General features: G+C 37.3%; 1 protein-coding gene across 9 annotated transcripts in view; it reads right to left on the bottom strand.

Annotated features, from left to right (window-relative positions):
• Window positions 1–16,628, bottom strand: part of CUNH2orf88 (chromosome unknown C2orf88 homolog) — a 101,282-nt gene that overhangs the window by 50,499 nt on the left and 34,155 nt on the right. For 2 of the 9 annotated variants that reach the window (XM_069995659.1, XM_069995657.1), the window contains exons 2-3: window positions 7,025–7,072; window positions 1,737–2,160 (exon numbers count right to left, since the gene is read on the bottom strand). The exons of 1 other annotated variant lie outside the window; for it this stretch is intronic. The gene's annotated coding sequence lies outside the window, so the exon portion shown is untranslated. Of the gene's footprint in view, window positions 1–1,736; window positions 2,161–3,575; window positions 3,671–7,024; window positions 7,073–10,441; window positions 10,498–10,575; window positions 10,598–16,628 lie in introns of those variants that run through there. 6 more of the 9 variants (XM_069995660.1, XM_069995656.1, XM_069995658.1 and 3 more) reach the window with 5 other exon arrangements.

The raw sequence follows: 16,628 nt of genomic DNA, 5'->3' as shown, positions 1-16,628 counted from the left end.
TGTATCTAAAAATATTATTTAGTAATTTTATATAACATTTAATTCTTTTTCCAAATAATTTTTTAAATTTTTTCTCTTTTATAGTCTATTACTAGTATTTTTTTAAACTATAATTTACTTTTGTTCACCTTTGGTCAATTTCAATATCTGTATTCCAATCATCCTAAACCTCATTCCTAACAGACATCATTGCTTTCTGCTTCATTAAAGAAGGATTTACATAACTTCATGAGGGTAGCAATGGTTTTGTTGAGCATCCCTAGCCAGGCATTGGTGGCATACAACTGTCATCCTAGCTATTCAAGAGGCTGAGGTCTGAGGATCATGGTGTGAAGCCAGCCTCGGTAGTGAAATCTGAGACCCTTATTCTCCAATAAACTACCAAAAAGCCAAAAGTGGAACTGTGTCTCAAGAGGTAGAGCACTAGATTTGAGCAAAATAGCTCAAAGACAGCAGCTAGGCCTTGAGTTCAAGCCATAGGATGGCAGAAGAAGATAAAGACAAAGGAGGAGGAGGAAGCAGCAGCAGGAGGAGGGAGGAGGCAGAGGTGGAGGAGGGAAAAAGAGGAGGAGGAGGACAAAGACAATGACAAAAACAAGGAGAAGCAGCCTGGCACAAATACTCACTAGTGAAGATTTTTGAAAATAAAATGAATTTAATGCTCATATAACCTTGTAAAGTAATACTCTTGTCTCTTCTTTTCACATGTGGAAAGTAAAGCTCAGAAATATGTGCAGATCTTTCCAGCATCCCCAAAGTATGGATACAAAGTCCTGTGCTTCTAAGGAGCAAATAAATAGGAATGAAAAGAAAAAAAAGGCTATCTTGGAAGTAGCACAGGTCATTAATGATGATGACTATCTATCTCCTGGCTCTGTTTTATGAGGAATGGAAGAAAAGCAGCTCTATTTGAGGAGACTGAAATGAGAGGAGGTCCTTGGAGGTGGGGGGGGGTCAACCACAATAAAGATAGGACAGGATATTTTATTAACAGGTTGAGGGTATGGAAGAAGTGGGGTTACAAAGTAATGGTGATGTCAGAGGATCTGGTGGAGTGACTTAAGTGGATAATGGTGAGAAAATGAGCAGAAAAGAGGGTGGGGATGATGGGATGAATGGTAGATGGACTGAATGCAAGAGTATACCTGTGAACAGCTGTGGGAACTCTGGGAACCAGAGGTATAGACACAATTAGAGGAGTTGAGATACTCAGGAAGGAGTATAATGAAGTGCTTGTAGGGCTATATTAGTAACTATACTTCTCCAATTTTTGAGCACTGCTTTCCCTGGACAGATAGGGCCCACTAGAAGGGACTTTCTGCTCCTTAGCATGTTCCCTTCATTACTCCAGAAACTTCTGCTTCATTGTAATCAACACAGCTGTGTTCTTCAGGAAGAGCCAGGAGCAAACAAATATTTTAAGATCAGTTGTAAGGACAAGCAGGGAGTCTAGGAAAGGATTTTTTTCAGGGATGAGTAAAAAATTTTCTGGGTTATGTTGAATCATACGTTTTACCCTCCCAGAATGTGGCATGGTTTACTTCTAGAGGAAATAAACATATATGATCTTTTAAAAAATATTAAAACTCCTAACTCTAGATATTCTATTCCATTACAGTTAAAAATCATCTGTATATTTCTGAGGTCTATATATTCAGAGATGGATAAAAACTAGTGATAATAAGTTCATTCTGCCAGTGACTAACCAAAGACTTCAGAAGTGCTAAGAACTGTACCTTAAAACTGGAATCCAAATGATCCAAGTAGATATCCTCTAAGTGTTCAGAAATAGGCTGATGGCTCCTGAGAGGCAGCAGCAGCCAGCTCTCAGCACCTTCTGTCTAGAGATGGTTGCTAGGCAGTGCCAGATTTGCTCACAAATGCACTTTTCACCCAATGATCAGTATTATGATAACACACAGGCCACCTCTCAGCCATGTTTTTCTGCTCCTGTTTCATTTGAAGGCAAGAGGCACTGGTAAAATGTTTTCTTTCTTTTTTTGTTTTTAATCACGAGTCTCATGTACAGTGCATTATGCTAGTTGATTTCCTAGGCAAAAAGATGAAGACCTTTGCCATCAAAGTCTAGGAACAGATTATCCAGGTCTGAAGGCTACATCTTCCATTCTGCTCTTACTTTCTTTTTGGTGAATAGGAATGCTGCCAGAGACAAAAATAATGGAATAAAGGAACTGAGAGTCAATTTTTTTGTTAATTCACAGAAAAATCAATACTGTAATTCACTTAACTTAAATTCATTTTAAGATGTATTTAGTAGGCAGATTCTGAGCACTGCAAACATAGAAAGAAAAGAAAGATTCCCTTCCAGAAGTTTTAGATTCTTTGCTTTGTATTTTCTTATTGTTCATCATAAATTTGAGGCTCAAGGTTTTGCTCTTTAGCCATTTCCTGTACTAATGACATCATTAGGTTAAAAAAAGAATGTTATACCAACATCAAATACAGTGAAAACTTGGGTTATAGCATGGGGGAGGGACATACAAAGCAACAAAGAAATCATCTTATAAATATGTTAGAAACAATTGCATGAAAGGAAAAAAACAAAAAAAACATTTGAATACTTATCTTGGGGTTCATTTTCCTAACATCAACTTATCTGACCTTTTCTGCTTGACTCAGACATATACTAGATATTTGTGGAGGGGAAGGGAATAAACAAATCTTTTAATTAGGGATACAGGTGGACCCATTACAACAATGAGATGTACAAGTCCTCATGTAGAAAAATGAAATTTACAACTTTGGTGGGGGGTGGGGAGAGGATCGAGTGGGGGGAGAGGGGGAGTATGGGAAGGGATGGGAAAGGGAAACAAAGAGGAGGCAACAATGCTTGATAAGAAATGTATCCATTATCTTGCCCATGTAATTGTAACTCCTCTGTACAGTATGCTCACAATAAAAAATAAATAAATTTAAAAAAGAATGTTTGACTAGCCTATTGGTAATATGACATTTCATGATAATTTTAAAAGTGTGATGCTAGTCACATGCTTGGTAACAGAGACTAAAAGGTAAGGCTTAATTGATGCTGCTCTGAACACAGCACTTGCTGGTGCACCTGCTAGACCACGTTATATTTCATTTTGGGGCACATGGCCCTCAGTGCGTCCAGGAGCAGAGGGGCTTCTACATTTCTATTTGTGCCCCAAGCACCAGCTCAGTGCTGGTCCTTCAGCCTTCACCTCCTGCAGCCAAGCCTATTTCCTCTACAAATTCTCTCTAGAATCTAATGCTCAAATGCTACTGCTTTTCCCTTGCCCTCTTCTACTCAGCCATCCTATAACACTTTCTTATACTTAAGATGTTTGCTAATAAAGTGTTGAAACCAAAACCAAATAAAAAATGACTATTGCTCACCACTAAGGCTTTCTTTTTGTTTTTAGTCTGGAATTGGGAGGATCTAATCTTACCTCCTTAGCTGCCCAACAAAGCCTTCTGGCTCTACTGATCCTATAGCTTCCTCAGAATTCCTGGCATGTGGTACACATACATACATTTATTTACTTCTATCCCTAAGTCTGTTCACCTAAAATACCATTAATACCAATCATTACCAAGTATGTTTCCTTTGAAATGGTTTCAAATTCTCATTTCCTCCCCCAAACTTTCCTTAAAATGTCAAGCTGGCACTAATTAATAGAACACTCTATTGTCTCTTGGTCAATCACTTGGCATATCCAAGCATTCTAGAATGCTAGCCAAGGAAGCAACTTGAGTCACAATATGAGTTGATTCTTGTATACTGTTTATTCTATGCAAAGCATTAATATATATGTAATGTATATATAACTTGATTATCATAAGAACTTTATGAAATAGATACCTATGGATAGTTCCTAATTTCAAATGAGGAAATTAGGTACAGGGGAACTATATAATCTGCTGCACAGTAACAGTAAGTGGCAGAGCCGAATTGAAACCTAATACATTTATTCCAGCAGGCATGCTATAGTTGTATTGTTTGCCTATTTTAAAAATTGATTGATGCTTTCTTGCTATTCAGTTGTTTGGGCTCCTTACATATTTTATATATTAATTTCTTATCAAATATATGACTTGAAGATATTTCCTCCTTTTTTTCAGGCTGTCTCTTCAAGAGTTGTTGATTTTTATTTTGCTTTTCAGTTTGACAAAATTCACAAAATTCATTTGTCTATTATAGCTTTTGCTGCTTTTGCTTTGGGATCAAATAAAACTATTGTCCAGATCAATGTCATGTAGTTTTTCTTTTTCTCATGATGGTTTTAGGTTGTTGGTTTAAGAATTTAATCCATTTTAGTTGAATTTTATGTATGTTTTGAGAAAATGGTGTAATTTTATTTTCCTCCATGTGGCTATCCAGCCTTTTCAATAGGTTTCATTTTCATTTACTTTAAAACATTTTTAAATTATATTTAAGTAGTTTTATAAAGGGGTTCCAATTCAACATGTGCATTTATGAGTACAATGCATCTTCATTAATGTCTATCCTTTCATAATTCTCACCCTATTTCAAGTGTAACCATCCCTTCAATTTTCCTAGTAGTTTCACATATGTACATTGACTATTACGACTGTGTTCACCCACCCTTCTCTCCATCTCTACATCTCTCCCCTTGACCTGAACCCCATCGCCACCACAGCCTCCAGTTTCCTGATATTCATTTGATTAAACTGTCACCTGTTTAAGGGGTTTACACAGTTGCTCTTATTTTCTAAAAACTGCCTATACATATCATATATATTGTTTGTTTGTAGATGTTGAAACTTTGATATATCCTAGACATGAATACTACTTGATTACAATGAATGATCCTTATCCTATACTATTGAATTTTGGACACTAGTATTTATTGAGGATTTTTGCATCTATCCTCATCAGAAATTTTGCATTGTAATTTTTTTTCCTTCTTATCATGTCCTTGTCTGGATTTGATATGAGGATAATGCTGGCCTCATAAAATGAGTTTGACAGTATCCTTTCCTCTTTGTGGAAAAGGTTAAGAAATATTGATCATTGATTCTTCAGATGTTGGGGAAAATTTATCAGGGTAACCATCAGGTCTCTGCTCTTCCATTACCAGAAATATTTTATTGCTGATTCAATGTCTTTGTTATTTATCTTTTCAGATTTCTATTTACTCCTGGGTTTACTCTGAATAGATTGTATGTACCGTTACCCATTTATTCTAGTTGATTGAATTGGTTGGTGTATAGCTGTCATAGTTGTCTCTTATGAGCCTTAGCATTTTTGTGATGGTTATAGAGTTAGAAGCGTATGCTTGTAATCCTAGCTACTCAGGAGGCAGAGTTCGGGAGGATTTTGGGCCTAGGCACAAAATGAGATACTATTTGAAAAGTAAAAACGCAAAAAGCGTGAGGATATGGCTGATGTGGTAGAGTACCTGCCTAACAAGTATGAAGCTCTGAGGTCAAACTCCAGTATTTCTCTCCCCTCCAAAGGGTAAACTTTCACAAAGGGCATGCGGAGTAAATGGCTCAGTACTAATGAGGACCTCAAAGTGAATGGTGGATGGCAATGGTGAGAGTACAATGAGCTGTAAAAAAAGAAAAACAGGAGGGGGGCTAACTCACCATCCTTTAAGAAGACATGCCTCCAGTTGATCAAGGGAATGAACATCCACTAGGCTCCGCCTTTTAAAGGTGCCACAACCTCACAGTAATATTGCCCTCGGACCAAGCATTTAACCCATGAAATTTGGCAAGGATACAATCAGACAATATCAAATCAATAGAAAGAAAACAGAATCTAAACTAGAATAGCATTGACTCCTTGGTTGTGATGAATATTTTTGGAGGCAGAGAGTGGGGAGTATTAATTCGTTGACAGGCACCAAAACCTTCAGGGAAAATGGTGTGGGAGAAGCAAATAGTCATACTAAGCCCTGTCTATATTGGGTCTTATCTCTGGAAGGTAGGATTGAGGGTCCATATTTTAAGCCAAGCAGCCCAGGCTGTGATCCACATTAGGGCAGACCCAGAGGGTCTTGAAATAAGCTGAATCAAGTCAACTAGAAAGTGGATGAGAATTCTCTCACATTCACCCTCTACAAATTCTGATCTAAGCTATAGAGCAAAATATGTTCTCATGGCTTGTTGCTAGAGGCTCCCAGGAAAGCCCTGTGCCACAGCCCCCACGTACGTAGGGTTTCATCATAATTCAAACAAGATATTAAACAGAGGCAGAGAAATGATTCACCAAGATATATCTTCTCTCTCTCTCTCTCTCCTTCCCTCTTTCCTGCTGTTTCTCTCTCACCTTGGTTGCTATAATCATATAGTAAAATTTTAGAAACAAATTTAAAGTTGGATCCAGCCAAAATGCGTGTAATTATGATAGTCCTGATGAGCAAAAGACAATTAATTAGATGGTCTCTTTACCCAATGCATCTCTAAATTTGTTACCAATCTCTAAATTCCAATAGTAAGACTGAAAAATTTTCAAGAATTTTTTGCAGTTAAAATTCACATCCTTTCCTCCCCCAACATGATAAATTATACAGGACTCTAGCTATTCACATCCAATGAGACCAAAGGAGGATACTTTTAGGGGAGGAACACAAAGGTTCAATACATATGTGCATTTGATCATATAAAATAATATTTATCAAAATGAACTCCTGGAAATGGAAACCAAAGGTGTTTTTCTTCTATTTGTGTGACCTGGAATAAATCACTTAACCTCCCTTGGTTTTGGTTTGTTCATCTGTAAGCTCAAAGATCGGCCTAGAAGTCAATTTTTATTTTAACTAATGATATCTTGAGGCCCAACTCAGTCCTATATAAAAGAAGAATATGGAAAACCAGAATAAAAACATGAAAGCCAGTCACAGCCAGAGAAAGGATTTCCTGAGCTGGACGGAAGGGATGCTGCTTGAAGGAGGGGTGGGTGCTCAGTCCTGTTTCACCAGCTCCTCAGTCTCCTTTGCCAGTCAGGAGCCTAATCTGCATAGGTTCTCTGACAGTAATGCTGCTGCAGTCTTTTTTGAATGTGATGACTTACTTGTTTGACATTATTGCCTGTGTTTTCTTCTGTAACAGATGCTGCACCCTATTGAGAAGAACTAAAATTAGACTGTACTATGCATACATAAATCACATTTTTCCTTATCACCTTAGAAAACCTTTCATATGTTACTAAGCTTAGAGTGGTTATTTTGAATAAACTGAAATGAGCTGCAACATCCTGAAAAACAGAAGAAACAAAACACAACATAATCATAGCCCATCACGTAACAAGTATTTACCTGTCTTTAAAACATGTACGATGAGAGTTGAGGGTAATTCTGTCAAATGTTTCACGAAGATATTGAGAACATCACCTATGTTTTGACTGTACACATACTATGACATCCAACTTTTCACAGTCACAATTACATTGCTATAGCAAAAATTTAGAAATAAACTAGAATTCAATAAATGGATTAAATGATGAAATATACACTCTATTGTTCTATGGCTCCCAAACAATGAGGTAAGTTGATGTGCTTGTACTGATTTATGAAAAAGCCAAACAGATGTACATATACTGACATCTGAGGATATCTATATTATTAGCAACCTATACTTTTTCTTCATTACTCATCTTTCACTAAGTGTTTTTGTTATTTGGTTGGTTCTATTTTAGAGTACACATTAAATAAGCTTTATATATCTATACACATGCAAGCAAACCAGAAACGAGAAATCTGTGTGGGGGAAAAAAAGCAATCCACTTATAAAATATTCATTGAAGACTTTCCATAAATCATAAGCATGTATTATTTATGCATTTAAAATATCCTAACTCACAGGGGTGGCTAGATCACATGGCTAGTCCTTGTTAGGGTCAACACTGGAATTCTAGTGCCTTCTACTCCATCCTCCTTCATTACAGCTCCTCAGTGCTGGTGCTGGATAAAGAAATCAGATAAGCAGACCCAAAGCTGCACAGAACCAATTCACTGACTTCAGAATGGATTTCTGATTAACTAATCTTCAGCCAACCAAATACTTTCATAATTACTAAAGCATGTGGAACCTTATCCTTATATTTCTTTTTTGGGGGGGTGGGGGGGTCTGGTTGTAGGGCCTGAACTGTGGGCTTGGGCACTGTCCCTCCACTCTTCAGCTCAAGGCTAGCGCTCTACCGCTTGAGCCACAGTGCCACTTCCGGCTTTTTTCTTTTTGCTTATGTGGTGCTGAGGAATCGAACCCAGGGCCTCATGCATGCAAGGCAAGCGCTCTACCACTGAGCCACCTTCCCTGCCCCTTATATTTCTTTAATATGTAGTTAGAGTGCCTGATAAAATAACTCTGAGATTGTAACAATCAAGGAATTATTGAAGGATTTTTTAAAAGAACTATGTAAAAGTGGTTTCATAGTACTGCAGCATCTTGTACATATTGTGCAACACAATTTTGTTAATAAAAATTTAGCTATGTAGTGGTGCTTTCTAGTATATTCTCACTCTCAATATATCACTTCTAGAATAATTAATAAATTTGATAACTAAGCACATTACTGTTGTTGAAAAGATTTTGAGTGACTAAAACTATCTTGTGTCATACATTTTTCAGAGTTTTATTTAATCTGTTGAAAATTTATAGCTCAGACTTGCCATGCTAGTTCCATTGATTTGTCTCTTCCCCAAACCAATTGTGTGTGGGGACATTAACTTTGTTTTCCACAGTAATGCACTCATGGACGAATAGAAAGATATTTGCTCCACTGACGTCTATTTTGTAGAAACTAGCACTTTAGCTATCATCTCTGTGTGACAGATTTCCCAGGAAACAGCACAAATGATTCTGCGTACATGGAGTGGTAGGAAAAGAGAAAACGGGATCATTCACTATTCCAACATTGGTTTCTGATTGATTACAGAGTGGATGATTCTTTTTTTGTTGACCTCACATAGATCAAATACAAAAATGTCCAGAGAGCTGGTTTATGTTTGTTTTTTAAAGCAAAAGAGAATCCAGGAGTTCCATTGGGGCAGTCATGGAGACAATCCTTTGAATTATGTGGAGGGCCTAGTTCCCTGACAGGGACAGGCTCACTGCCATCAATGTATGCAGCGAGCTTTGCAATCACGCACAATCTCTATTGGGAAGAATTAAGATATTTCCTAAAAATACACTTGAATTAAGTGTAAAAGATTTGTGGTAGAGAAGGAATTTTAAAGCTAGTGATATTATCTTTTGATAATCTTTGTAACAGTTGTCCTTTTAAAAGCACAGGATTGATTTTACTACATTCAAAATAACCAAACGAATCAAAATTTACACCTTAATATCAGGCTCTGCCAGTAAAAAATATTTACAAGGATCAAACAGAGAAAGAAAAAAATAAGATAAAAGTGCATGATAGGGAAGTTATTACAAACCAAGAATTAGAGTGCTAAGAAAACAATACTCTTTCACACCCAAATAAAGAAACTCTGCTGGACCTAACTTTTAAGTATACACTTAAAACAGATTAATGCAGAATAAGGAAAGATAAGATAAAAGTAGATTTTAGGGGGGGTGGGGGGAGGATGGGATGGGAAGGGGAAACAAAGGAGGAGGCTACAATGCTTGATAAGAAATGTACTCATTATCTTGCCCCTGTAATTGTAACCCCTCTGTACAGTATTTTCACAATAAAAAAATAAAAAATGCTAGAGAAAAAAAGTAGATTTTAAAAATCAGATTCAGATATGCAGTAGTTAAGATTGAAATTCTAGTGAGGTTCCTGAATTCAAGTTTTTAGTGTAAGACGAGTGATCATCTTAAATAGAACAGAGCCTGAGTGTTACCATGTGAATAAATTGTTCCACCTGAGTTCAAGGCGATGTCAGCCAGACGCCCATGGCTCACACCTGTAATCCTTGCTACTCAGGATGCTGAGATCTGAGGATAGAGGTTCAAAGCCAGCCTGGGCAGAAAAGTCCCCATGAGACTCTTATCTCCAGTTAACCACTCAAAGTGGAACTGTGGCTCAAAGTGGTAGAAGGATAGCCTTGAGCTGAAAACTTGAGGGACAGTGGGTTCAAGCCCCACAACCTGAGTTCAACCCCAACAACCGACAAAAAACAACAGGCCCTGAGTTCAAGCCCCACAACCAAAACAAAACAACAACAGCCAAAATGCAGTGTCACATAGGAATCTATATAATTGATAACTAGCATTTGGAAGGCTGAATCAAATTTTCAAAAGCTGAATATCATTGTTGATGCAATGAATAATGAAAATGGCATGAATAATCATGTAACGAAAAAAATTACTTGGATTAAAGACTTGTCTTACTTCAAATACAAAATGAAAGCAAATAAAAATCTTCCATAAAGTAGAAATTGATTAGAAAAGTAAGTTAGTGTAAGGAATGTGAGCAGACAGACCACAGTGGTCTTATTAAGGTCTTCATCTTGAATGAGAAGCTTCAGAAAAATTACCTGACCTCAATGGCTTCAGAGCCTGGATTACGGGTATCCTTTCCCCCTGGTGGTCCACCTCCAGCATGAGTTGAAGACCATCTTCACCAGAAACAAAACACAATTCTTTTCATGTTTGGTTGTTGTTGTTTTTACTCACATTGAATGCAAATGTCTCATTTATCCCTGGTCTAGAATGAAGGCTGTTGCTTCTTTTTTCAATTACAAACTCACCACTAGGTTGCAGTCTTAGCTCAAGTGCTTCTTTTAGAAGCTCTGTTCAGTTTACAATTTTAAATGCTTGAACAAAATGTACTTTTCTCTTAAGATAAACATTGACACAAACAACACTTAGTGTATCAGTGAGTGCAGGAGCCTGCCTAGACTGCATAGCACATGCACACTGCTTTCTAAGCACATCAACACTCACGTGCTACCCTCAGGAGTTCTCAGGCATCAGCAAGAAGCCCCATTAAAAGAGCCAATCAGGCACCAAAAAGAGTCATTCCACGGTATTCCAAGCCTCTGGTTTCAATATAGAACCAACAGTTAGGTAATAAGTACACAATTACCATTGTTTTCCATTACTTTGATCTGTTCTCAGACACCCTTCCTCTGTCCCTACCCCATACAAACAGAAATAATCTTGCTGTGTTGATTCCATTGAAGAATCCACACCCCCTGGATTCACTGCAGGCTCTTTAACTAAATAGTTCCCCAAGTGAACTTTTTTTAAAAATATGAAAAATTATTGTCTTTAAGTAGTTGTACAAAGAATTGCCATTTAACAAAACAGTTCATGAATACAAGTTGATCAATGTCACTCTTTTTTTAACATTTTAACCTCTCCCTTCTCACCCTCTGTTCCTCACTCTTAATTTTGTAGGAAATACATTTCTTATTTTAATTGTGTGTGTGTGTGTGTGTGTGTGTGTGCATGTGCACACCAATCATAAAGCTTGAACTTAGTGCCTGGGATCTTTCCCTGAGTTTTTCTCAAAGCTAGCATTTAAACAATTAATTGAGCCACAGCTCCAGTTCCAACATTTTTGTGTGTGTTTATTTGAAGATATGAATCTCTCAAGTCTTTCAAGCCTTTCTGGCTGGGTTGTCTTCAAAGGACAGTGTTTAGATAGCGTCCTGAGTAGTTAGGATTACAGGTGTGAACCACCGGTACCTAGCTGCTGTATTCATTTTTTTAAAGTCATCAACATGAAACTAGAATGTTTAGACCCCAGGACTACTTGCCTCTATACGTCAAAGAGACATGGCGAAGGGCAGAGAAGAGATGTTTGTTATTACATGGCAGCCTCAGGAACATAGCAGTTCAGTACAGACATGAGCTTTGTGGCTTGAATAGGCAGGGAACTAGGGCAGGGGTCAGAAGTATTCATAAACAGTCCTGGCCACGGATGTGACCTGCCTGACCAGGGTTTTGCAATTACTAAGCCGACACTCAACCACTGAACTTACTTCTAGCTTTTTATGCACTGGTTATTTTTGAGATAGGGCCTCACTTTCTGCCTGGTTGTACACCTGACGGTGATCATTCAGGATCCCTGTTGGGGTTGGAATTTCATAAACTTTTCTGTGCACACTGGTTTAGAATTGCAATCCTTCTGATTTCAGCCTCCCAAGTAACTAGGTTAATAGGTATGAGTCACGAGTGTTTGAATGTGTGAAGAAATTTTAAACACTAATGTTTGAATGAAAAGATAGAGATGAATTTTGTAATGCAAGTAAACTGTATATACTAATACAAAATAATACTAAATGTATGTGAGCACAAGTGTGTATATATATATGTATATTTCTGATATGAATCTTGCTTATCTATGATCTCTCTACTTATTGATTCCACCTCCTGGTAAACACTAAAGACCCAGGGAGGCAGGCTTATTACCAACCACACAAATTCCTTAAATGGTAACCAAGGCTGGTTCTGAAAGACTTAATCTCTCCAAATACCAAGCTTAGTTTACCTAGGGTTGAAAGAGATGATGCTGGCACATTCACTAGGTTAGCATGATAATAAAAATCCTCCAAGTGCATTTACAGTGTAACATCATCCAGCTCCTTGAGTTATTAATGCAATATCACCTGATGGCTAATGGACATTGGGCACTCTGAGGCTCAGTCTTCTATGTGAGATGATGTGTTACTCAGTAATATGATTACCAGTATTGGGACTTAGCCATGCAAAGGAATCTGATTTCATTTCTGGGGTGGAAAGAACCAAAGCAATAAGTAAACCCTAAGTTTTGTTTGTGTCTGTTTTCCATGCAGACACTTCAGTGAGATATCAGGGTCGCCTAGCAGCAGTCTCCTTGCTGTGTCCACGCACAGATCAAAACTTTCCATGGACTCTGACAGGGTTCTGCTCTCCTAGAGGCCTAAGCCAATCAGTGCCTTTAACAGAGAATCAGAAACATTGCTTTCCAATTCCATACCAATACCCTTGAGGAAGATGCAGGAATCATGAAGAAATCATTGTGAGCTTGCATGCTGTCTCTGAGCTGCTTATTTGACATTAATTGACAGCTTTGCCTTAATTCACATTAATTCTTAGTCTCTTCTTTGTGGTAAACTTAGCATTGGGTAACAGAGGTTAAGAACAGAGATATAAACATAATGGTGAAAAATGCTAGCATCCGTTAGCAGGCATAGGACATGGCAAAATGGACAAAAATGTTTTTTGTTTCCAAATTTCATCTTCCCAGGGATCATGGATTACAACAGTCAGGTGATTTTTGAGATCAAGAACATCTATAGGAAGAAGTTCCATTATCACTCTATATCAGAGAAGGAAGTGCATTTCTAATTACTATTGTAATTACTATTACTATTACTATTCTAGAACGTTTGCTTATCTAGTAGTTTGTTTATTCAGCTTATTTTGTATTATTATCTGTCCTTTTGATCATAACTCATTTCAATTTACTCAGCAGAGACTGAGCTAGGATTATCTGTTAGAAACTTTTAAACTTTTAAAGAAAAATTCCCATTTAGTTCACTTCCTGCTGTCTTACAACCACACAATTTTAGATGGATGTAGATAAGATTGTTTATTGTCAGTGAAAATTTGAATAGAGTTTATGCCATTGGGGATGCTTGATGAATTGCCATCTCCCACTATTTGTTCTGTGTTAAATTCATCAATTTTAAAGAAGAAAGTAATATAGGTTTCTATTCTTTGGTCAAATATACCCTTGCTACATGACACTTATTGGAACAACATATACTAAGTAGTACAGACATTCTGATGTTGGACTACTACATTTTGTTGTGATTTTCTCTAGGCAACATCTACACTCTGGCCAGTGTTTCATTTTATTTTATTTTATTTTATTTTGTTCAAAAATGCAGTCTTGGTTCAGCAACATTCCAAATGCTTACTCTTCACCACGCTTACTATATATATCACAAGCTCTGGAGTTGGGTTCTAGCAATCTCTGTTTTAATAAACACCCTGAGTGACTGTGATATAGCTGAAGTTTGAAAGCAATTGCCCCCGGTTAATACCCTCAATATGTGCCACTTATTGTAACATCATGGATGTCTAAGTGAAATTGGTGTTGAACTGTTTCATCTTGTGATAGGTGTCACATTTTCCTAGGGTTTGTATAGCAAGTCCACACCATGAAATTATGACGTTCTTCAGAAGAAAATAGACCATCCCACTACAAGAACTCTAAGAAGAGGCAGATCCTGAGACATACAACAGAGACAATAAGAAGATACCTTAGCTCTCAGGTGAATGGGAAGCACTTTCTTTTTCAAGGATCGCAGATTATTTGGGCTTTGGTAAGTAAAGGAAAAAGTCTATCTGAGCTTAGGACAAAGTTGGCCAAGTGAAATGCCCTCCCTAGAGGCTGGCACATGGAGTGGCAGTGACAGCACTCTCTGCTGGAGTTCTCAGAAGAGAAGGTGTGATTCTTTATAGAGGGATTTCCTGAAGACACTGTCAGCAGACATGGTGGTATGAAAAGCTGAGCAGGAAGGAGCCTATGTAACAGTTCTTACAACTCTTTTTTTTTTTGCCTTTCAGTAAAACCTTAAAAAATAATATATAGGTTAAAGACAAGTTGAGGTCATTGTAATATTGGCACTACAAGTAAATATTGTAATCCTATTCTAACTCTTGATTACCTGATTTTTCTATGTCTCACAATACAATTGCCTTTCCTCTGGCCCTGTAATAAAATGTACAAAGCCAGTAAGGTTGCAAAAATAGGAAATATAATTTCATAGTTAAATGAAGGATATTACAAAGGTACATGTCAATACAGATGTTTCCTTCATTTTTTTTCCAGAAAAATACAAACCAATGAACATGAAGTAACAAGAAAATGAAAGTAGAAATCCCACATGAGAACTTTGAGGATGATAGTAGGTTTTGCTCCTTTCCAGTAAGAATTTGAGAAAGTGAGGTAAATTTTAGAGTTTCAGTCAACATCCAGGCCTCTTTGACTTTTTTTGGAAATTACCATGCATGCTTAAATTTTTAGAAGAAAATATTTTCCTATATCTTGAAATGATGCTTTCACTTGACATGACAAATACTATTATTCAAGTATATTATTATTCTAGCATTCCCAGCCAAATCATAGACAATGACTCGTGGTCTTCCCATTTTCACAAGAGAATATTTTATAACAAAGAAACATTCATGACAAGGGAAATGATTACATTGGGTTATGTCTTTTTGAGTCGACCTCTGGAGCAACTAAAAAATGTCTCCATGAAGCAGACATTATGTCACCAGAAACATTCAGAGGTAAGTGCACTTGATTTCAGTAAAGAGCAAACTTCGTGAACATGGGCCACTTAAAAAAAAAAACAACCTATGAAATAAAAGTATTGGATCCTGGTCTGAAATGCAATTTTAAAATCTTGATAGTGCAGCCAAAAATATTTCTGATACTATAACACACTATTACTTGATCTGTCCTTTTGCATCATCTTCCATTGTCTAGTTGGGTTTCTTTGCACAGAGTTGCAATGCATGCTACCCGATGACCCTGTTTCCAAAACTGTGTCCTGGCATCGACTTTGTGAAACACCCACACCTGACTTCGTACGACGCCACTCTTTCAGCAGTGCGCCTCTGGGACAAGCAGTACTCAGGCTGCTGCTGAAGGATGGAGCTGGACACCATCCTAAACCAAATAGACTCATCCAAATAGCCTACTTCTACTGGCAAACCACACTGCACATGCTTTTTAAACAAAAAGAAAAATCAATTTCCTGTTCTTTTCTAACTTGAAAGGTGATAACCCACCCAATGTATGTAAAAAAGAAGGCAAGAGCAAAAAAGATGGAATGACACTGCAATGAACACTTGGTTTTAGTAATTAATTCCTATTTTGTGTTAGATGTCTCAACAGGTACTTTGATTTTTAAGATTAATTACCATAACAAAATTAGTGACAAAAGTGTTATTCTTCTCATTTTAGTGATGAAGACTTAGTCTCAGACAAATTTGGTGACTTGCCATAAGTCACACAGCTGGTAAATATCAGAATCATAAAAACTACTCAGTTAGTTTGAATACTCTTTCCACTACATCACCCCCTCTTCACGTTTTACATATGAAGCAGTAAACATTTCTTATCAATACACAGACGCATAATAGGACAGTTGAGTAAGAAGAACGTTATTTCATACAAAGATGACCCTTCTCTTCAGTACACCTAGATGTAGCTCATACCGTTGCCAAAGATTACTTGGCAGTCTCTAATTTCAACTCTTCTCTCTCCAGCTTATGTTTCTTGCTGGCAGAATAGTAGAGTCTAGGAATAGAATCTCCTCAGTTGGGTGAATTTAAGCTGTTCCTCAGTGATAGGCACCACTGAACATTACCACAATAAAAAAGCCCCACACTTCTTGAGTTGCTAGATAAGTTTACCCCAAAGCCTAAAAAGAAAACATGTCTTAGTGAACTTTAATGCTTTTTCAAAAAGATTTTTGAAAAAAATCTACTACATGTTGTTGAATCTGCTGATTTTGGGAACATTTATATTGCTGTAAGGTAGGTCTGTTGGACTGTGATAAGAAATCACACTGAGAAGCCTTATCTGTATTAAAGAGAAATAGGCATGAAGCTTGCCAAATTCAGAGTCACCTATGCATCTAGGTAATAGGTGAAGAGGACAGAAGCCAGAAAGTTTTAAAACTATCAATGGCCATGAGCTAGACAACAGCTAAGTAGAG

This window comes from Dipodomys merriami, unplaced genomic scaffold (assembly GCF_024711535.1).
Source record: "Dipodomys merriami isolate MVZ:Mamm:240054 unplaced genomic scaffold, mDipMer1.0.p SCAF_49, whole genome shotgun sequence".
Classification (NCBI taxonomy): domain Eukaryota; kingdom Metazoa; phylum Chordata; class Mammalia; order Rodentia; family Heteromyidae; genus Dipodomys; species Dipodomys merriami.
This window is presented reverse-complemented; position numbering and strand designations above follow the sequence as displayed.